Source organism: Oncorhynchus tshawytscha, linkage group LG08 (genome assembly GCF_018296145.1).
Source record: "Oncorhynchus tshawytscha isolate Ot180627B linkage group LG08, Otsh_v2.0, whole genome shotgun sequence".
In the NCBI taxonomy this organism is placed as follows: domain Eukaryota; kingdom Metazoa; phylum Chordata; class Actinopteri; order Salmoniformes; family Salmonidae; genus Oncorhynchus; species Oncorhynchus tshawytscha.
This window is the reverse complement of record NC_056436.1, coordinates 24,460,848-24,485,092: the sequence shown is the minus strand read 5'-3', so window position 1 is coordinate 24,485,092 and position 24,245 is coordinate 24,460,848. Positions and strand designations below refer to the sequence as shown.

The window sequence follows — 24,245 nt, the reverse complement described above, 5'->3', positions numbered from 1 at the left end:
AATTTAGTCATTATACATCAAATTCATAACAACCGGTGGCAGGCACCATACATGGATCCCCCTTTGTTTTTACACTGCTGCTACTCGCTGTTTATTGTCTATGCATAGTGGGGCCTCCCGAGTGGCGCAGTGGTCTAAATCAGAGCTAGCTGTGCTACCAGAGTCCCTGGTTTGAGTCTAGGCTCTGTCGCAGCTGGCCGTGACCGAGAGACCCATGGGGCGGAGACCCATATAGGCTACATAAACATTTAACAATGTTTTTCCATCACCAATATGCAGTCCTAACATTTGACTTAGACACTTCTGCTGTAAGGCACTGAACAGATGCAGAGCTGCATTAATGATACATATATCCATTAAAAGGCATTAGAAACCTTTCTATCCATGTCCAACCCATGTGTCCAGTCACTCAACGTTTGAGGCGGGGTACAAACACGTTACCCTCTTAGTTTCAACATCCACCCAAAAATGGTGACAAAGACTTAGTAGGGTACTATGGTACTGATAACTCAGTCCCATAGGAAAACCCATTTCCATTTGTAACTACCGCCTCATCTTTTCATGTGACATATGTTCTGAGCCTAGTGAAGATGTAGTAGAGCCTGACTTTGAAGAAGTCAAACCATGAATAATGAGTGTGATAAAATGTTACCATACAGAGAAAAACACCTGGGGCAGTTTGAGCACCTAGGAAAAAATTGATGTTAACCTTTTGCGTGTAGGGGGCAGTATTTTTGTTTTTGGCTAAAAAACGTACCCATTTGAAACTGCCAATTTCTCAGCCCCAGAAACTAGAATATGCATATAATTGTCAGATTAGGATAGAAAACACTCAAGTTTCCAACAAGTTTCCAAAACTGTAAAAATATTGTCTGTGAGTATAATAGAACTGATATTGCAGGTGAAAGCCTGAGGAGAATCCAATCAGGATGTGCCTCTTATTTTGAAACCTCTCTGTTACTTTGCATGCCTATCGTCCATCAACCAGATTCCCTTTTCTATGACTTCCCTAAGGTGTCAACAGTATTTAGACATAGTTTCAGGCTTTTATTTTGAAAAATGAGCGTGAAGGATCACATTGCGTAAGTGGATAAGTGGGGGCTCTCAGAGTGAGTTTGTGCGCAACTGAGTAAAGCCGCCATTGTTCCTCACGCTGTTACTGAAAAACCTACACACTCGGTTGATATACTATTATCGAATATATATTTTAAAAACAACATGAAGATTGATTATAAAAAACGTTTGACATGTTTCTGTGGACATCATGGATATTATTTGGAATTATAACTCTGCGCTGTCGTGACCGCTCTTTCCTGTGGATTTCTGAACATAACACGACAAACAAACGTTGGTATTTTGGGTATAAAAATAATCTTTATGGAACAAAAGGAACATTTGTTGTGTAACTGGGAGTCTCGTGAGTGAAAACATCCGAAGATCATCAAAGGTAAACTATTTTACTGCTTTTCTGATTTTCGTGACCTAGCTACTTAATACTTAGTGTACATAATATCGATAAACTTACACAAACGCTTGGATTGCTTTCGCTGTAAAGCATAATTTCAAAATCTGAGACGACAGGTGGATTAACAAAAGGCTAAGCTGTGTTTTCCTATATTGCACTTGTGATTTCATGAATATGAATATTTTTTTGTAATATTATTTGACTGTGGCGCTATGCTATTCAGCGGTTGCTGATGACAATTATCCCGCTACCAGGATGGGTAGCGTCAACAAGTTAAACAACTTCTTACGTCTGAAATCCCGTTAACGGGATATGACAACAGCCAGTGAAAGTGCAGGGCGCCAAATTCAAACAACAGAAATCTCATAAATAAAATTCCTCAAACATACAAGTATTACACACCATTTTAAAAGATAAACTTGTTGTTAATCCCACCACAGTGTCCGATTTCAAAAAGGCTCTACGACGAAAGCATACCATGCGATATGTTAGGTCAGCGCCAAATCACAGAAAAACACAGCCATTTTTTCCAGCCAAAGAGAGGAGTCACAAAAAGCAGAAAGAGATAAAATGAATCACTAACCTTTGATGATCTTCATCAGATGACACTCATAGGACTTCATGTTACACACTACATGTATGTTTTGTTTGATAAAGTTCATATTTATATCCAAAAATCTCAGTTTACATTGGCGCGTTATGTTCAGTAATGTTTTGCTTCCAAAACATCCGGTGATTTTGCAGAGAGCCACATCTATTTATAGAAATACTCATAATAAACATTGATAAAAGATACAAGTGTTATGCATGGAATTATAGATACACTTCTCCTTAATGCAACAGCTATGTCAGATTTCAAAAAAGCTTTACGGAAAAAGCACACCATTCCTTTGTCTTTAGAAATGCAATGGAATGCAGGTCACTCTCACGGCCGCACGCGAGACTGAGCTCATGGCTTTCTGCCAGACACCTGATTGAAACAGCTGTCATTCGCTCCCCCTTCACAGTAGAAGCCTGAAACAAGGTTCTAAAGACTGTTGACATCTAGTGGAAGCCTTAGGAAGTGCAATCGGACCAAATTTACACTGTATCTTGGATAGGCAAAGACTTGAAAACTACAAACCTCAGATTTCCCACTTCCTGGTTGGATTTTTTCTCAGGTTTTTGCCTGCCATATGAGTTCTGTTATACTCACAAACATCATTCCAACAGTTTTAGAAACTTCAGAGTGTTTTCTATCCAAATCTACTACTACTAATAATATGCATATCTTAGCTTCTGGGCCTGAGTAGCAGGCAGTTTACTCTGGGCACCTTATTCATCCAAGCTACACAATACTGCCCCCCAGCCATAGGGCATCCCAAACCAGACGTCTTTCCAGGCGGCTTGTGTTGACGCCTTGCCAACATTTGTCATCACACCATAGTTTCTAAGGGAAATTCAAAGATGCATTATACTTGTGAATTACTATTAATCACCACATGAGATTTATCACAAATGCTTAGGCTATCACAGGGATTCTCAACCTTTTTCAAATCAAGTAATTTTACTGCCATTTGAGAGTGGCACGAACTAGAGTAGGCACATTCATGGGAAGGTATAGGCTTCTGGGCTGTTATAATATTTATGATATTAGTGGTTAGCGACTTGGTCGTGGTTGAATTCTATGCCGACATGGTTGGTTTGCGATAGCAGTCTCTCCTTACGGCGGGTTGCGCTGCGGTCCCAATATTATAGTGCCGGGTATGGGTCGGATGCAGGTTATGTACTGTATACCCCCCCATCCCCTTCTCATCACTATTGGCTTAATGCCTCCCTTGCACTAAAAGGCTGTTAATAAACAATGTGGCTATTAACACCATTATAGACACATTTAAGGGCTGTAAAATATTAAAAGTCTCTTTAACAGGAAACTCTACTCTACAGTTAGAAACGTTGATTACACGCTGGATTTCCTTTCTTTCCCTCTTTCATGCCGTCGTTCAAAGCAGGGTGCTAAAAGAGAGTGAATGTGGACCAGCAGACCAGCGTGATCATTGCCTCAGGTTAGGGCCCAGCACTGAAGAAAAAAGGATGTGGCATTTTGTGTGGACCGGAATATCAACTTCCTCGTAACTGGAGCCTCACTACACCAGAATTTGGGAATTTTGCCAGTTTTCTGGAAATGCATTACTTTAGTATTCTGATTAAAGTAATCAGGAAAGGTATTATTAAAGAGGGGGGCAGCAGATTCCTTCTGATTAGAACAAGTTCCAATTTACAAGTTCCGGAGGATACAGAAGACGAAACGGAAGGTTGTTGTGTCAGTTACCCTGCTTGACAACACATAGCCTATAAGCTAGATGTCATACATCTTCTTCCTTTACAGGCATATAAAATTAGGTCCAGAGATCCAATAACCCCCCCCCCCTCAGATAAACACACCTTCCCTCGCACTTGTCTGTTTATTTAGATGAAAAGTGCTTTTCCACTGTGTCCATCTTTATTTCTCTGCCAATCTGCTTTTGTCTGCCTGGCCTGATAATGGACCCCTTGAGAGGAACATAAAGTCAGTGGGGGGCACCAGTGAAATCACCATTTTGGCATATCATATCCAATGTTCTTCCAAACAGTGCTAAATCACAAATAACAATGTAGCCTATTAAAAACACAGTTCAGTCTAAATAGAATTTAGAATGTACATACTGTAAGCACAAACAGGGGTTAAAGCAAAAATAAATCCCATGACTGAAACTTAAGTCGACCTCAGATCGATTGTCTAGGGCCAAAAAAAAAAAAATTAAGACTAAATTTAACGCACTGAAAAAAAATTGTGTGGACTAGAATGAGGCTCTCTCCTCCCTATATTGTTCCTGCACTGAGGAATTACCATCTTCAGAAAATGTTTTTATAACTCCTCTGCGACTAATCGATGTCTGGAGCTCAAAAAGCAATAGTAACAGTATGCAAATCAGGGAGGCAAATAAAAAGTCTCTTTCACCAAAAAGGTCTTGTTCAAAAAGTGTTGTTAGTTCGCGAACAAACCATTACTGCTGTTGCGCAGCTGCTTCTAAACCATGGTTGAAACTCCAGTTGTAACTGCGTTTGTAAATGATGCAACTCGCGCAATTGAAGGAGTAAAGAATTGAAGGAGTAAAGATTTGAAGGAGTAAAGAAAAAAGTGATAGCAATGGAAAACTGGGACCACCCTCTTTTTACAAAGGCCAAAAAATGTATTCAAAAGTGCTTTCCAGGGATTGAATTATGAATTGTTGTGCAATAACTGCTTGTCAGAATACATGTTTCGCTCCCTATGACTCTTGCAACATTAATACGGCTTGAGAGGCATATTTATCTTGCATAGAACACACAACAACAAGCCGACTAGGTAAATAGGTAAACTATTCTACTATGGTGTTGTCTGATTGTTTGAATGACAACATTACATGGCAAAACTGGTAGCAATGGAAAGTTGTATCCTCATCTGATTGATCAAGTATAGGCTTTGAATTACTTTGCCAGCAGCTACAGCAGGCTACACATAGCTTTTTAAGTTGAGCAGCAGTTGTGCACATGATAGATTTATTTAATTCCTTTCATCTGAACATCAAAGTGTCAGCAACAATCATGCATGTCAGTTCATTGCACACAGCTTAAGAGAGAAAATAAAATATTTGAGAATAAATCTCTTTGGGAATGTATTTCGTAGTACAGACATGCTTCTGTATTAGGCTATGTAATCTCCAAACCAGCCTCAACCCACAGGAAAGTATTATTGTGGATCTACACTGATCTCAAAAACGACCTCTCCAGAATCCATGACAGAAATCCGTCGCAGTGAAGAGGAAGTTTAACCCCATGCACACAGAACACCCAGTATTGATCTATTGCAGGTAATAACCCACATAAATGTAGACTAACATATACACTCTAGTCCACTGATATGGCCCCTGAACTACTTGTGTCCACTGTTTTCACAGCTTCTAGCACCCCCTGTTGCAGTGGGTTGCAAGGCTACATTCCTGTGGCATATTTCCCTTGACCCCTCAGGCTTTTAGCTCTTCATGCATGCACTCCAGCAGTGTTCCAGCTATTCCCTGCTACTGCACCCCACTGTCTGCTTCTAGAGCTTGGGCAACCAAAACCCCAGTAGTACTTGCACAGTAGCATAAACCTTCATCATGGAGGCAGGCAGTAAACAAATGCATAAATACTCAACAGGCCGGTTTGAATCTGGCCTTCCCTGCCATTCAAAGATGCCGCCTCTTGGCAGCTGTGCTCTTAGTCTTGGCTTTGGACAACGATTTCGGGGGAGACCGATGTCAAAGTACAGTAGAGATCATTGTCTTCTGACAGGTGGCATCATTCTAACGTGAATTACTACTTTTACTCCAGTGAGGGGCAGCCAGAAAGAGCCAGAGTAGGCCACTCTATTGAACCAACGTGCCACTGTGGAAACAGTGTGAGGTTTGCCACTTCAAACAAGACAGGCTTGGCTCATTGTAACCTGCTGTGCTGTGTCCAGTGTCAGGATAAAACCCTCTCCATTTCTGCCATTTAAAGTCAATGTTATGACTACAACAACCCTTGTGGTCAAAGGTGGTAGGAAGAGAGAGCTGCCATGCTAAACACATTTTGAGGCAGCTGGTTTCTTTAGAGTCATATTGTATGTATACAACATGATCGGATGGCTTTCTCGAGCCAACAGGGTCTAACCTGTCTTTCACATCAATGGAATTCCAGTTAGACCTGCCAGCCCCAAAGCTGAAAATGATTTAGATTAAGAAGGCTCCTCTGACTCGAGAATCACCAGAGACTCCTTACTTACATACTTACTGTATAAGCAATACGGAAAGCCATCTGTTGTCGAGTCAATGTGAGATGGTGCATGTGTCTAAATGACAGGTACAGAGATTGGAAAGAGATAGGGTTAAGTGAGTTGGCTTCTAAAGTGCTTTGTTTGTTACTCAGTTCTCTGTGCCTGTAAGGAGAACCGGATGGTGCTGCCAGGAAGATCAGACTGAGTGTTTCCATGACAACCCGACCAGGTGAATACAGGTGAAAGCTACCATCTGCAAACCTTGGTTTATTAGTTGGCTAGATATATTCCATATCTGCCATGTTGAACTGCAAATGAATATGGAAGGCTTAGTGTTATCTGAAGCTTAGGCTCCTGTTGAATACACACTGAGACTAATGTGTTTATACCATTGTGATAGATGAGATCTGAGCTGAGAGGGTGAGAGAGTTACAGGCTAGATGGGGTTTCGTTCTTCCTTGTCATTTCAGAAACAGAGACTAAATTAGAAATTCAGAAACAGAGACTAAATTAGAATTCAGAAACAGAGACTAAATTAGAATTCAGAAACAGGGACTAAATTAGAATTCAGAAACAGGGACTAAATTAGAATTCAGAAACAGAGACTAAATTAGAATTCAGAAACAGAGACTAGATTAGAATTCAGAAACAGAGACTAAATTAGAATTCAGAAACAGAGACTAAATTAGAATTCAGAAACAGGGACTAAATTAGAATTCAGAAACAGAGACTAAATTAGAATTCAGAAACAGGGACTAAATTAGAATTCAGAAACAGAGACTAAATTAGAATTCAGAAACAGAGACTAAATTAGAATTCAGAAACAGGGACTAAATTAGAATTCAGAAACAGAGACTAAATTAGAAATTCAGAAACAGAGACTAAATTAGAATTCAGAAACAGAGACTAAATTAGAATTCAGAAACAGGGACTAAATTAGAATTCAGAAACAGAGACTAAATTAGAATTCAGAAACAGAGACTAAATTCAGAATTAGAATTCAGAAACAGAGACTAAATTAGAATTCAGAAACAGGGACTAAATTAGAATTCAGAAACAGAGACTAAATTAGAATTCAGAAACAGGGACTAAATTAGAATTCAGAAACAGAGACTAAATTAGAATTCAGAAACAGAGACTAAATTAGAATTCAGAAACAGGGACTAAATTAGAATTCAGAAACAGAGACTAAATTAGAATTCAGAAACAGAGACTAAATTAGAATTCAGAAACAGGGACTAAATTAGAATTCAGAAACAGAGACTAAATTAGAATTCAGAAACAGAGACTAAATTAGAATTCAGAAACAGAGACTAAATTAGAATTCAGAAACAGAGACTAAATTAGAATTCAGAAACAGGGACTAAATTAGAATTCAGAAACAGAGACTAAATTAGAATTCAGAAACAGAGACTAAATTAGAATTCAGAAACAGGGACTAAATTAGAATTCAGAAACAGAGACTAAATTAGAATTCAGAAACAGAGACTAAATTAGAATTCAGAAACAGGGACTAAATTAGAAATTCAGAAACAGAGACTAAATTAGAATTCAGAAACAGGGACTAAATTAGAATTCAGAAACAGGGACTAAATTAGAAATTCATTACACAAACCAATTGGTGGGGCAGTAAAGTTGTGTGTTTATTATACTGTTAATCCTCTACTGAACATATGTTTGCGAGTTGTGCTCGTGTCAATTTGGTTTTACATTTTTTCAGATTATATTACTTTGCAAGGGGTGAAATAACTAATAATTATGTACTCTACTCTGTATTTACTAAACATTTAGTAATTATGTCAGAAAAACATTGTTTTTTAAAAAAGAAAGTGTCTTTTGTCCAACTTAAATATTACAAATTTAAATAAATGTAGGAAAATTATTTACCTGGGGCATGTTCACTGAGTGTACAAAACATCAGGAACACGTACACTTTCAATGACAGACTAACCAGGTGAAAGTCATGATCCTCATTGAATCCACTTCAATGTTGTTAAATCCACTTCAAATACGTGTAGATGAAGGGGAGAAGACAGGTTAAAGAATATTTTTAAGCCTTGAGACAATCGAGACATGGATTGTGTATGTGTGCCATCCAGAGGGTGAATGGTCAAAACAAAAGATTGAAGTGCCTTTGAATGTGGTATGGTAGTAGGTAACAGGCACACAAGTTTGTGTGTATCAAGAACTGCTGGGTTTTTCACACTATACAGTTTCCCATGTGCATCAAGAAAGGGTCCATCACCCAAAGGACATACATATATAGTCAGAAGTTTACATACACTTAGGTTGGAGTCATTAAAACCCGTTTTTTCAACCACTCCACAAATTTCTTTTAACAAACTAGTTTTGGCAAGTCGGTTAGGAAATCAACTTTGTGCATGACACAAGGAATTTTTACAACAATTGTTTACAGACAGATTATTTCACTTGTAATTCACTGTATCACAATTCTGGTGGGTCAGAGGTTTACATACACTAAGCTGACTGTGCCTTTAAACAGCTTCTGATAAATTATGTCAATTAGCCTGAGTCAATCGGAGGTGTACATGTGGATGTATTTCAAGGCCTACCTTCAAACTCAGTACCTCTTTTCTTGACATCATGGGAAAATCAAAAGAAATCAGCAAAGACAGAGAAAAAAAATTGTAGACCTCTACAAGTCTGGTTAATCCTTGGGAGCAATTTCCAAATGCCTGAAGTTACTACGTTCATCTGTACAAACAATACTACGCAAGTATAAACACCATGGGACCACGCAGCCGTCATACCGCTCAGGAAGGAGACGCATTCTGTCTCCTAGAGATGAACGTACTTTGGTGCGAAAAGAGCAAATCAATCCCAGAACAACAGCAAAGGACCTTGGGAAGATGCTGGAGGAAACAGGTGCAAAAGTATCTATAGCCACAGTAAAACGAGTCCTATATCAGTAAAACGAGTCCTATATCAACATAACCATAAGGCTACTCTGCAAGGAAGAAACCACTGCTCCAAAACCGCCATAAAAAAGCCAGGCTACGGTTTGCAACTGCACATGGGGACAAAGATTGTACTTTCTGGAGAAATGTCCTCTGGTTTGATGAAACAAAAATAGAACTGTTTGGCCATAATGACCATCGTTATGTTTGGAGGAATAAGGGGGAGGCTTGTAAGCCGAAGAACACCATCCCATCCATGAAGCACGGGGGTGGCAGCATCATGTTGTGGGGGTGCTTTGTTGCATGAGGGTCAGGTGCACTTCACAAAATAGATGGCGTCATGAGGTAGGAAAATATGTGTATATATTGAAGCAACATCTCAAGACATCAGTCAGGAAGTTAAAGCTTGGTTGTCCATTTGGAAGGCCCATTTGCAATGACCCCAAGCATACTTCCAAAGTTGTGGAAAAATAAGGACAACAAAGGACAACAAAGTCAAGGTATTGGAGTGACCATCACAAAGCCCTGACCTCAATCCTATAGAACATTTGTGGGCAGAACTGAAAAAGCGTGTGCGAACAAGGAGGCCTACCACTCTCTACAATTATTCTGACATTTCACTTTTTTTAAATGAAGTGGTGAGCCTAACTGACCTAAAACAGGGAATTTTTACTAGGATTAAATGTCAGGAATTGTGAAAAACTGAGTTTAAATGTAGTTGGATAAGGTGTATGTAAACTTCCAACTTCAATTGTACAGTCAACTTGACGCAACTGTAGGAAGCATTGGAGTCAACATGGGCCAGCATCCCTGTGGAAAGCTTACGACACCCTGTAGTGTCAATGCCCCGACGAATTGAGGCTGAGGACAAAATGAGGGGTGCAACTCAATATTAGGAAGGTGTTTCTAATGTTTTGAACAACAAGTGTGTATATGACGCATTATATTAGCACACAAACAGTATTTATACTTCATATTGTGTCAGATGCCAAACAAAGCCTCTATGAACATGACGTTAAAAACACAAGGCCAAACCTATAGCCTAGTGAACCTGGAGAGAACCCAGGGCATAACCTAGACAGTCTTATCAGCCCTTACACCCAATGTCCTTTTCAGGGACAAGCAGCGTGCCAGATGCTGTGCTCTGGAAGTACACAAACTCACCCTAGACTGGTCCCTGCTACAAGCTCAACTCAGCCTCCTTTTCCGTTGGTAAGTAGTAAGTACACTAAAAACTCTGCCACCGCTTACCTAGGCCGTGCCGGTGCCTCAACCCATAAGGCAAGCCATTATTCCAACACAAATACCTGAGACACAAAGGAACAGGAGTTTCTGATTATCACACATCATACGTTACAGGACATAATCGCTTGTGTTTGCTTCTTGGCAGCCTGCAATCTTCAGTGGGAAAGGAAGTATTTTTCTGCTCATTCTTTTTTTGCAGAAAAGAATATGGCAGAGCCGGCTGGACCACAGAATGGGCTGAGGAGATACAGATGTAAAATCTTAATTTGATCACTCGTTTATTTCTTTTTTTTAATAATATATATTTTTTAAATGTTTACCCCTTTTTCACCCCAATTTCATGGTATCCAATTGTTTAGTAGCTACTATCTTGTCTCATCGCTACAACTCCAGTACGGGCTCGGGAGAGACAAAGTTTGAAGGTCATGCGTCCTCTGATACACAACCCAACCAAGCCGCACTGCTTCTTAACACAGCACACATCCAACCCGGAAGCCAGCCACACCGTGCACCAGGCAACCTTGGTTGGCACGCATTGCGCCCGGCCCGCCACAGGAGTCACTGGTGTGCGATGAGACAAGGATATCCCTACCGGCCAAGCCCTCCCTAACCCGGACGACGCTAGGCCAATTGTGCATCGCCCCATGGACCTCCCGGTCAAGGCCGGTTACGACAGAGCCTGGGCGTGAACCCAGAGTCTCTGGTGGCACAGCTGGCGCTGCAGTACAGGCCCTTAACCACTGCGCCACCCGGGAGGAATGCAAACTTGTAAAGTATTTGAGTTTTAAAAAGGCTTATAAAGTTTGTAATTTCCAGACTTGATTTGACCGAATGAAAAATATATCAAACCCAACAAAATTATTAATTAATTAATTATAATCTACATAATAATGAACATTTCCTGTTGCTGCAGGATTATTTTCCTGCAAACTGGCTCAAATTAATATCCTACATCTGTACCAGCTCAAGGAGAGATGGAAAGGGAGATTAATGCAGCTCAAAGTTGATGCATAAATGTTAGCCTATTTGGGTAACATGAGATCCAATAAATTAATCTGATAGAATTAGCTTTTTATGTATTGAATGTGTTCAGACTGAGCACTTTGACAGCAAATAAGTGATCATGCCTTGACTATTACAGATCTACTGTAGGCCTACATATCATTAAGCTCTATTTCTGTGAGGAAAATGTTAAAGATAGCAATTAAGATTACACAGAGTGGTTGCCGATGCTTCTATATTTTGATCTCTACACATAGAACAGAGGAAGGAACCCCACAGAGAGGAGGAACTGCCAACAAGAAGAAAAACAACACAAAAAAACTGTGAAAAGGCCATATTATAAAATAAGAGCTAGAAAATAAAAATGCTGAAAAGCTTGTCTGAGTGAGAGAGGAAATGCCTCCCAGAAAAAAACGACGAGTTCTCTTGTTATTCAATCCATTAACCTTTAACGTGGTGTCCGAAATGGGAAGGTTACAAGGGTCCAATCTCGGCTTAGGATGTTTTCACATGCCTTCTCGAACATGCACCTCTCCTCTGCTGAGGCAGTGTTCTCACTGCACTTTGTAACATGACAAGCTACCACCCTGGGACCAGCCTATCCCCTCACGGGACAGTAGGGTGCCATAGAGCAGAGGCAACTAGATGGACATCAATGCTCAGAGTGCCCATATACACCAAACATAGTCTTTCCCCCTCATTAATCTACCCACAATACCCTATAATAACAAAGCAAAAACAGGTTTTAGGATTTTTCTTGGCAATTGTACTTCAAAAATAAAAAAAAACTGAAATATCACATTTACATAAGTATTTAGACCATTTACTCAGTACTTTGTTCAGACACCTTTGGCAGCGATTACAGCCTCGAGTCTTCTTGGGTATGACGCTACAAGCTTGGCACACCTGTATTTGGGGAGTTTCTTCCATTTTCCTCTGCTGATCCGCTCAAGCTCTGGCAGGTTGGATGGGGAGCGTCGCTGCACAGCTATTTTCAGGTCTCTCCAGAGATGTTCGGTCGGGTTCAAGTCCGTGCTCTGGCTGGGCCACTCAAGGACATTCATAGACTTGTCCCGAAGCAACTCCTGTGTTGTCTTGGCTGTGTGCTTAGGGTCGTTGTCCTGTTGAAAGGTGAACCTTTGCCCCAGTCTGAGGTCCTGAGCGCTCTGGAGCAGGTTGTCACCAAGGATCTCTCTGTACTTTCCTCAGTTCATCTTTCCCTCAACCCTGACTAGTCTCCCAGTCTCTGCCGCTGAAAAACCTTCCCACAGCATGATGTTGCCAGCACGATGCTGCACCGTAGTGATGGTGCCAGGTTTCCTCCAGATGTGACGCTTGGCATTCAGGCCAAAGAGTTCAACCTTGGTTTCATCAGACCAGAGAATCTTGTTTCTCATGGTCTGAGAGTCCTTTAGGTTCCTTTTGGTAAACTCCAAGCAGGCTGTCATGTGACTTTTACTGAGGAATGGCTTCCATCTGGCCTGATTGGTCGAGTGCTGCAGAGATGGTTGTCCTTCTGGAAGGTTCTCCCATCTCCACATAGGAACTCTAGAGCTCTGTCAGAGTGACCAAGTGTCACGTTCTGACCTTTATTTCCTTTGTTTTGTCTTTATTTAGTATGGTCAGGGCGTGAGTTGGGGTGGGCAGTCTATGTTTGTTTTTCTATGTTTGGTTTCTGTTTCGGCCTAGTATGGCAGTTGCCGTTAGTTGTCTCTGATTGAGAATCATACTTAGGTAGCCCGGGTTTCACTGTTGGTTTGTGGGTGTTTGTTTCCGTGTGAGTGTTTGTCGCCACACGGTACGGTTTCGGTTTCGTTCATGTTCACATTTATTGTTTTGTATTTTATAGTGTTCAGTTTGTTTATTAAAGTAATCATCATGAACACTTACCACGCTGCATCTTGGTCCGATCCTTACTCCTCTTCAGACAAAGAGGAGATCTGCCGTTACACCAAGGCCCCTCTCCCCCGACTGGGTCGTTTTAGGGAAAAGGTGGTGGGTAGTTCGATTTGTTGTTGTTTCAACTGCTGATTGCCGCTTTAAAGCCTGACAAATCTCGATATGATAGACGTTACACTACAATTTCACTTCTACCATAGTATTTAATCCAAAGTGGGGTCTCACCTGCAGCTCAGGATCCAACGTCAACATCTCCAGGATGATGTAGCAGCTGACGGAGTGGCCCATTAGGACCAGGTAAGTGTCCCTGGGAATGTGCTCACTGAGGAAGACCAGCTTGTGCTTCATCCTTCCATTCAGTCTGCAAAGATCAAGGTTCATCATTAGTATTCAGTATTACATCAGTAGGACATCTATTTCACCATCACCCTGATCAAGGACATGAGAGCAGCATTGTTCATCAATGTCTCTGTACACATGTACATTCGTCAGCATCAGCACATGGATCACCCCAACATATGTAGGGACAACATGTTATGGTAATATTCACTGTTTCATTTTGCTGATATCCTCAAATTAGCAGAACTCAGGACCCTTTGAAAACAAAATTAAAACAAGACCATCCAAAGGGAAATCGAAGTTGGGAAGTATTCCAAAAACATCTTGATCTCATTTCTGTAATCTTTTTGGAAAGCTATTTAGCTCTACTTTATTAAAATAATCCTGTAAATCTAGCCCCAGAACAAAGTTTCGAAGAGAGGTTAACATTTCCCTACTTGCGCCGAGCAGTCAAATACAATAACCTTTTATGATTAAAGAGAGGGTATGAGCGAGGAGATGGCGAGATGATGAGAGGGCAAGAAAGAGCTGAAGGAAGTGTAGAATGTGTAGAATGTGTCTACCTATGGTGATGGTGGTCGGGATTTAGCGGGAGGAAAAATACAAATTCCAATTAATTTAAGAATGAACAAATTAATCCCCATTTTACATATTTGATGAGGGATTGACGTTTTATTCTTTCAGAGCGGAATTTGGCGAAGACATTCTGTGCAGACAGCATGGGGATAGGGTGGGGAAGGTTGTGGGGGTTGAGGATATGTTTAAATATAATGGATAAAAAACTAAATGAGTACAAATTGTGATTAATGGGTCAGTAAAGAATAACATATGGAAAAAATAAATTCCCCCACACAACCTAATGATCCTCTTGGCAAGAGAGAGGCAGGAGGCTGGGGCGGCCCGTTAAGCGATTAAAGCCTTTGCACAAATGTGCAATAAATGTGTGGTGCATTTTTCCTCCATGGGAAAGGTAACTGATTTCCTATGTGTCAAAAGACCCTCACTTGTGGTGTTACTGACTGCAACATGGGAGGTGGAGGCTCTTTTTTTAAACTCTCTCCTCAATATTTGGGTGTGGTTACATTTGCAAAACTTCAGGACCTCTGAATAATGTGACAAATGCCAACAATGGCAATGGTGTGGACACGGTATGAACACATCTCAGTGTAGTTTTGAGAGAAAGAGATGAGAAGGAGATTAGCAACAGCCTCTGTCCTGTATTTCACTGTGCATACTTCCTCTCAGCTCACACACTTCCTCCTCAAAAAGTGTTTGTGAAGCTGGTTCAACATCTGTACCACAGTGGTAGCCAACAGTTGTCAACCTTGCATATAAAAACGAGGGATCAAGTAACAAGATAAAGTGAACGTTGTCTTGAAGTTATTTGATCAGATTGAGAAGCTGGGCATCAGACCAAAATGTCACAAAGTGGTAGTAAACAAAAAAAGTTGAATTCCTGACATTCATTATGTCATTATTGAAATTTCTACTGCTTCGTGCCATTTGTCTCCTATGCACAAATCACGCAAATCTGTAGACGTGACCAACGATAGTGGAGGGAGCGTAATTGGAATCAGACGCACCATAAAAACCTCTCGTTAAAATCCATAACCCTGATATTAGACCTTAGCTGTTCGACCCAGAAATATAGAGGGAAATTAATAGTTTAGTACTCTGGACACTAACAGTGTACAACTTAGTCATATCAAAAGAAGGAAAGCTGCTGGTGAAAAGTAGCATTGCAAACTCATTCTGACAAAATGAATGAGATCTGGGGCTCCTGGAGGATCCCATGACCCAGGGATGGCTTATTGATGTTGGCAGAGGGAGAATGTTCCCTGTGCTTGCATTAACAGATATTTTTAGAGGAGGCCCAATCAATACTGTTTCTCTGTATCGGCCATGTCACGACTTCTGCCGAAGTCGTTGCCTCTCCTTGTTCGGGCGGTGTTCGGCGTTCGACGTCACCGGTCTTCTAGCCATCATTGATCCATTTTTCATTTTCCATTGGTTTTGTCTTGTCTTCCCATACACCTGTTTTCAATCCCATTCATTACCTGTTGTGTATTTAACCCTCTGTTTCCCCTCATGTCTTTGTCAGAGATTGTTTATTGTCAGTGTTTTTGTTGTATAGGTGCGCGACGGGTCTTCGTACCCATATTTGTTTATGTTCTTTTCCTGTTTAGTGTTATGGAGCATGTTACTATGATATTATTAAAAGACTCCATTTTACACTCCGTTTGACTCTCCTGCGCCTGACTTCCCTGCCACCTATACACATATGCCTGACAGGCCAGGCCTTTCCCTGGACGTCCCAGAGGTTTCAGAGGCTGCTGCTCTACGATGCCACCCTGACCCTCAGCAAATGTAATGCTCTGACGAGGTGTAAATCAATGGCATTCAAGGGTTGACCAGGGTGGTCCGTCACCAAAGGCTTGGATTGAAACCGCAGAAGAGGGGTGGAAAGGTAGCCGATATGTCAGACGTGTTTGTGTTTCTGTGTTGGATGAGGGTAAGAGTCGAGTGGATGTGGAAAGTGTCATCCAAACACCTCGTAAGCAATACTAGCCATAATGCATGACCACATGAGCGTGCAGGCCTAGCCTGGCAAATAGTATTAAAAAACAACAAAAAAAGGACAAATGACTTACGTTTTTTTTGGTACAGCTTTTTTACTACATATACAAACATTTTACCTAAACCTTTTACATACATGGTACTTTTATATATAACAACAATACATTACCAAACAAACTCTTTAATCCCAACCCTCAGCCACACTCAGTCCATCCCACCTATCACCATAGACCACCCTTGTTTGTTTTGTGCCATATATTTTTCAATTGTACTGTGATGTTTTACAAAATGTTTGAATCTTTCTAATCATATATTATCCACAGATTGTGAGCTAAAGATGAAAACCTTTCCTATGAGTATTATTATATTATTTATTGATTGGCTATGGCTTTTCAGATCGGCAAATAGTATAAACAGTAAGCAGATTTCCCTGGATAAGGGCATCTCAAATGAAAAGGCATGATGCATGACTATTGAGATAAACATAGGACTTGCGGCTGAACAATTTGAACCTTTCATCTTAAATCAGGACCGTAGTTAAGATCAGATCAGGCTTTGGGACAAAAGATGAGTTCTCTGTCGATCTTGAGATAGGGGTGACACCCCTATCCCCCTTAAAATAGGGGTGACACCCCCACCCCTAGCACCCTTAAAACACCCTTGGAATACCAGTCTGAACAGAGTGGGTTTGATTTATTCCCTCTGATGATCAAATGACATGCTAAAAATTGGCAGGGGTGTCTGAAAATGTGTTAACTGTATCTACTGAATATCTCTAGAATTTGCCTTGTGTCCCATGAATAATTTATGAGTTGAGAGTTGACAAGTATGGCCACGTGTTCAGGATAAAACAGGAACTGTTCAATGCTTCACTTTGTTACATGAATGTCTATATAATCAAGACCATCTACCTCTGGTACAGTATTACATCATTTGATAATTCCCCCCCATAAAATTGAGATAGGGTTAGGTTCATGACCATAATCTGACATCTATATGGTCAAAATAGTTTATCTGATTGACCTGACAAAGTCAAGTTGTCTCCAGACGTTTGAGCTTTGTGAAGAGATGCCTGGAAACCAAGGTTTCATTCAAGTTTTCAGAACTGATGCTAGTTATCGCACATCCCATGTGAGGCATACAGTACCTACAAGGGGAAACTCTGACAGAAGGTTACACTTACTGACACGTCATAATGACATGACACGGTCATAACCATATCATAATATGTTATATCAGCTGACATAACTTGTCATAACCTGTTATAATACAGTCATAACACTGTCATGACATATATTGTGTTATTTTATGGCTGGTTACGACACCTACATAAGAGTGTCAAAACCCCCAAAACCTACCACACAGGGCAAAACATTCCATTACACTATAGCCTAAGTGTCAACAGTATGTTCAGGATGGAAATATATTTTTTAAATTACCATAATCAATTATGATTGTAATTGCGCAAACATTGATATTAGACATGCACCTACCCCAATGCTCTGTTGCTGATGACTGGGATGAATGCAGAAGCAGATTTCAGGAGCAGGACAAGTCACCCTCTTTTTGACTGATGATGTACATAAGGGCATGTACGTGATAATCATATAAGCCAGATATGCCTATGATGGTCATAATGCTTCTTGACAGTGTCATAAAATGTATTTTTTACAAGTCATTTAAAATATGAAAAAAACTGTAAAGAACTCATTAATGCAACAAAGGATTTAAGAAACAAACTTTTAAATGAAAGGAAACTTCTTGGCAGGAAAAACAAATTTAAATAAATATGGGTTTTGACACTCTTATGTAGGTGTCATAACCAGCCATAAAACACAATCTATGTCACAACAGGTGTAAATATATGCGTCATGACAGTGTTATGACCATATTATGACAGGTTATGACACGTTATGCCAGCTGTTAAGATACATAAGATACATTATGACATGATTATGACCATGTCATAACATGTTATGACACTGGGTGCAAAGTAAAGTGTTACTAGTGGTTCTTTAAAATCCTCAAGATGGATATGTCTTTTGTCATTCTCAAGATGGACAGATCCAAACTAGACTGTCCCATCCATCTCATGGCCCTCAGAAAAGCTCCACCTCCCATGTTGCAGAAAAGCTGTTGCTTCCATCTGGTTGGGATTTAACTTATTACAGGTGAGGCCTTGGTAATGTCTTTCCCACGTATCAGGCACAATAAAAACCTCACTGTTGTAGTATATCCCTAATATATTAGTCACTCATAGCCTAGCAGAGTTTGCCTGCAACCCTATAATTAAAACACACCCCATGACTGAGACTTAGGGGGCTATTGCTCAAGACATACTTCTGCATTAACACAAACACATTCTGTCCTCAGCAGATTCTAACCGCATAAGCAACTGTAGAACACCAAACTCATCTGTCTGACTGAAGCTATCACATGCGTCCCTGTCAAAACAGGGAAACTGCCTAGCCTTCTTGCGCCACTGTCAGTTCCAGTTCCCCTTATCTCAACTCCTGGATACACACAGAAACACAGACATCTCAACGCGCACACACACTGAGCACCCAATTCAACTGAGCAGGAGCCAGGATCAGACGACTTCAAGAAGCACCAATGAGGCTCCGGCACAGGGTCGGACAGGACCTGCCTCCAACCTTCACCAACCAGTCAGAAGACAGAACTACAAGAATCAACCTACGTCATTCTATGTACAAAATCCATTGCACACTCTGTTTAGGGATCCTTTTCAGCTGACTCCTTCTGAGCCAAATGATAAGGTCCGTGCACGCTTTGTCAGATATTTTTACCTTTAATAAACTGCCTCGAATCATACCTTATCCACCTGGTCCAGTGTCTCAACTTGGTCTCTCTCCTCTAGTAACTGTATCATCAACAACCATGGTAGCAGAGGATGGTTGATATAAGAACCTGAATTCGGTCCAAAGGAGGTTGATGAGAGGAGAGGCAAGTTGGAGGCAAATCCAGAGAGACGGGTGACCTGAAAAGGAGCCGCCGGGGATTCATCTCACCTCAGGAACCTGATCTAAAAAGTCGACTAAACAAAGGTAAGCAGAGCCTGTTAAATCAAAAATCTGCATATTGTACTATAGACATAACCAAATTTAAGATCAGTAACTGAGAGTGAGTATGAATTTCTGTTAAATTTACTTGTGTTGAAAAACAAGGCAGTTGTGTAAAGATATCTAAAACAATGTTATTTTATACCCACGAGAGAAGGGTTCAGAGTATATAGAGAGGCCCACGAGAGAAGGGCTACCCACGAGAGAAGGGTTCAGTGTTGTGATAAACCCACGAGAGAAGGGTTCAGTGTCAAGTCTGTATCAGTGTCTGAAGCTAGTTGAGTGCAAGTTGTTGGCAACCTCTGGCATCCCTCGTTAAGTAACGGAATTAAACTGAGCTTGACCATTCGGGATTCAAGATAGCAAATCCGGAACTAGTGGATAACTATTTTTCTGCTAGGCGGCACCGGTAAATAAGTCTAAACTTGAATTAGGGGCATGGAAATAAATCCATGCTCTCCAAATTAATGTGACTTGTGTAACCATATTGTAACTGCTTGGCCGTTTCACGAGACTCATTGTTGCTGACCATTACTATTTCTACAGTATGATTTTGTTGATGTGTTGAAGTGTCATTGTTGCTGACCATTACTATTTCTACAGTATGATTTTGTTGATGTGTTGAAGTGACCGCCGAGTCAAAGTTTTGACCAGTTGGCAGCCGCCGTGCTGAGTGATTGCTTGATTTTCTCTTTGTGCTGTTGGTATTTCCTTAAGGATTAGAATTAACTTGATAATTACTATAGAAGCGCTGGATTTCATTGATATATTGTTCCAAAAGGAGGCGTTTGAAATACTTTGGGAAAGTATTTAATTAATTGGTTGAATATGTGACAATAATATTCTTTTCCTATAAAAGTCCTAGAATTATTCTGACAATTATTTTGGGAGCGCCTGAATTTACTAATATATTGTTCCAAAAGGATATTGCCGAAAAATCTGGTTAAAATAGCTGTATAATTCATTATACATTCGGCAATAAAATTCTTTGTGTACGAGGGTGGGACACAAGAGATAAGTCTGTGTCGGCACCGCAAATACATCGCTGGTCTTGACCAACGACGGGCTAAGTGCACCAAGATAGTAAAGGACCCAGACGCAATTAAACGATAAAATGGCCACAACCATTGTCCCAAAATTTAAATTTAATGAATATTTAGATCAAAGAATGCAGGATAGAGCAGGTGGAAAGGAACAGTACAAGTCAATAAAGAAGGTTTGGGAGGGAGTTAAATTGAAGTGGACACAGGCAGGTTACTTAAGTGGGGGTGCTCCGTCCAAAAGGCAACTCACCACCATGGAGAAGGAACTAGGGGAGGCAGTGAAGGAAGGGATTGCAGGTGAAGAGGAAAGGAATAGGGCTCATCTATTCAAGAAAGAAGGAACTAAACACAGAGAGAGAGCAGAGGCTGAACTGAAGATAGGAACATGGGCAATTGAAGAGATTCAGAGAACACAACCATACAAGAAGCCTGATATGATGGGGATAGTGACAGATACCACAACGACTTCACCACCCCCACAGTCTGCAACCAGCATCACACCGGTACCCTCAGCCCCCGTAGCATTACGCTACCCGACCTTGCCGGATGACCTGAAAAGCACGCCTCCCCCGTACACGTCTGGCGGTACCCTCAGCCCATATAACCCATTTTTGAACCCTCCTGTGGTACAGGCGCCAGTCCTGTTTGTACAGAGTGGCCTTTTAAAGGGGAACATAGAACTGAACATAGGGGAAGGGTTCCTGGAATGTGAGGAAGTCCAGCCAAAACAGGAACCACCCAAGGCACACCATTCTCCACCGAGAGCCTCACCCAGAGGGGGGGGGTTCGAATCCCGAGTCGCTGGTAAAGATGACACTCAGCGACTACTCTGGAGAAAGGGGGAGACAAACAGACCAAATCCTGCACCCCGAATGGCACTCCAGAAGGGAAAAAGGAGCCCAATCAACTGACGGATGGTTTAACCACCATGGGGATCAGGGGTCGATTGTCTCAGGCTCATGCAGATCTGGAAGCTCCACGAAGTGTCAACCAAGTGAGAATGATGAAGACATACAAAGGAGGGATTTCGAGGAGGACTGGCAAGCTTGCAGAGAAGAGGCTTTACGAAATACCACAATCATCGAGAGAGCCGAAGGAGGTGGCACCTGGCACATTAAGGGAGTGATGGTGGGCGGAGTCACTGATCTGACCAGACCTCTGAGGCAGTCTGAGAGGCTGCAGGAAAGGAGGGAAAAAGAAATCAGAGAAAGGGAGCAAGCTTCCCAAATGCCATTGAGACCAACCCCGGGAGGAACCCATGAAGAGTACCAACCTTGGAAAATGACTGATCTAACCACCCTAATGGAAAAGATGCCTAGTCTCCATGGGGGAGCCTCGGCCTGGTTACTACAACTCCAAACCCTTACTTCCGGCCACAGACTTGCCCTAGGAGACCTGAGGGCCCTTCTGGCTAGGGCAACAGACCACACTACCATGACAGTGTTGGTGAGGGACGCCGGGCTGGAAAAGAGCTCCGGGGCCACACCACCCGAACAGTACAGAACCGCACTATGGGCAGTATTGAGAAGAGCATATCCGACTGAGAAGAACCATTCGACTCTTTCCTCTTTCACCATCAACCCGGGGGAACAGCCAGCTGCATATTTGGATAGGGCAAAAAAACACCTGGAGGACGGTCCATGAAAAACCATATGACCACTCTGACACCACCACTGCAATGTGGAAGGAAATGGTGGTAAACGGAGCTCCACACGAAGTCAGAACGAAGCTGAGAGCTACAGTGGGCTTAATGGCACTTCCTAGAGCGCAGTTCAACTCCCATGTGCACCATCACATCACTCAATACAACAAAGACAAGGGAGGAGCAGAAACCCAAGCCCACTCCCTACAGGTGCAGCTCCTTAAACTACAGCTCAAAGAGGCCCAGAAGGGGGAAAAACCAAAGAAGCAAATGGTGGCGGAAGACCAACCAGACCTAACCAAGATAATTGAGAAAACGGTCTCACAAATGATACAGACACAGCAGCCTACTGTCCCAATACCAACTGGACCCCAGCAAACCCAACCGGCTCCCCAGCCATACTACCAACCTCCAGTACCTCCATACTATCAACCTCCAATGCCAGCCTACCCCTCACCATGGGGAGTTGGACAACCACGACCAATGATCTGTCATAACTGTAAACAGAGTGGACATGGGGTACGCTTTTGTCCATTGCCGCCATCACCAGCACAGCAACACTGGTTGGCCAGTAGGGGTAGGGGGTACTCATTCAGACCAAGGGGACCGCGACCAATGATGGCGTCTGGTGCTGCTCCTCTGACAGCCTACAATCATCCAAACACTGACCCAAATCAGCAGCCACCCCAGTTCCAGGGCATGTCTGACCAATACGCACCCTGGCCCTGAAGCTGCCCACCACCACCGACTGAGAAGGGGGGTCAGCATTTTCCACTTCATACCGAACCAACTATAATGTGTGAAGTGGAGGGAGTGACTCACCAGTTTTTGGTAGATACAGGATGTACATATTCTGCCATCAGATCTCGTCAACCATTATCTTCGGAATCAATACAGGTGGTGGGGGTATCTGGAACACCCGAAGCACAAAGCAAGACTATTCCTTTACTCTTTTCCTGGGGTCCCTCCCAATTGAAACATCAATTTCTATACTGTCCAAATTGTCCAATTAACCTTCTGGGGAGAGACTTGATGTGCAAGCTACAGTGCTCAATCTACCTTACTGAAACAGGAATACAAGTCTCCATTGATCCCATCCCTTACACCAATTCCAGTTCTGTACGAATCTTGATGTTACCCATTCTCCCAGAACCAGCACTCTCCTTAACCCAAGAAGGATACTGGCTGAAGTGCACTGAATCCGGACCTGGAACTCCAGCTGTGCAGTTTCAGTTCAATCAATTGAAACAGCTGATCTATACTTTCCACCTATACAAGACCCCTCAGGCTGAACTACACTGCACACTTCACGTCACGGAGGATGAGGATACCCCATATACTGAGGACTGGGATGAGAACATGATGCACCTTACACCTAGCATCAGGTGTTGCACTATCGTCTGTGGCCAAGAAGGGGTAGCAGCACCAGTTCTCTTACCTCCTTACCTGAAGTCCTGGTATCAGATCTCCGGAGACTCTGCTCCCCATGTGACTTTGGCAGTAGGAAATGGATTCGAAGCAAGAAGTTTGGGCCCAATGATCAGAAGAGCATCAACACTCCGGTGGGAGGATACCCAAACTCCAGGAATAACCAAGGCTTCCACCGAAAACATGTGGAGATTCATGACAGTTGACACAGAGGAACTCTGCAAACCTGAACGACTCACTCTTGGCAGACACCATGGAAAACCATATACTGACCATCCATCTACAAAGGCTCTGCTCTCCACCATTAAGGAACGGCTATGGACCACCACCCCTTTTGATGTGGGCAGCTTGAAGGTCCCGCCAGTTACCATCACCCTGCTAGACCCTAGTGAAGCTCCAGTCTACCGGACACAGTATCGTTTGAAACCCGAACAAACCAAAGGAATCAATCCCACCATTCTCGGGTTACTTGATGCAAAAGTCATCTATCCCACACACTCCCCGTGGAACACACCTATCCTTCCTGTCCTGAAAGCCGGAGGAGAAACATACCGGATGGTACAAGACTTCCGAGCAGTGAATGACGTCACTGCACCAGTTGACCTACCGGTTCCTGACCCACACATTAACTTGAGCAACCTATCACCCAAACACCAATACTTTACAGTTGTGGATCTGGCAAATGCCTTCTTCAGCATCCCACTCGATGTAGCTTCGCAGCCACTCTTCGCGTTCACATATGAAAATCAACAGTACACTTATTCCGTTCTTCCAATGGGTTACAGGTGCTCTCCCGGAATCTTCAATCA

General features: G+C 42.1%; 1 pseudogene; it reads right to left on the bottom strand.

Moving 5' to 3' along the window:
* Positions 1–23,496, bottom strand: part of LOC112232856 — a 29,597-nt pseudogene extending 6,101 nt beyond the window's left edge.
* Between the last annotated feature and the right edge of the window lie 749 nt (positions 23,497–24,245).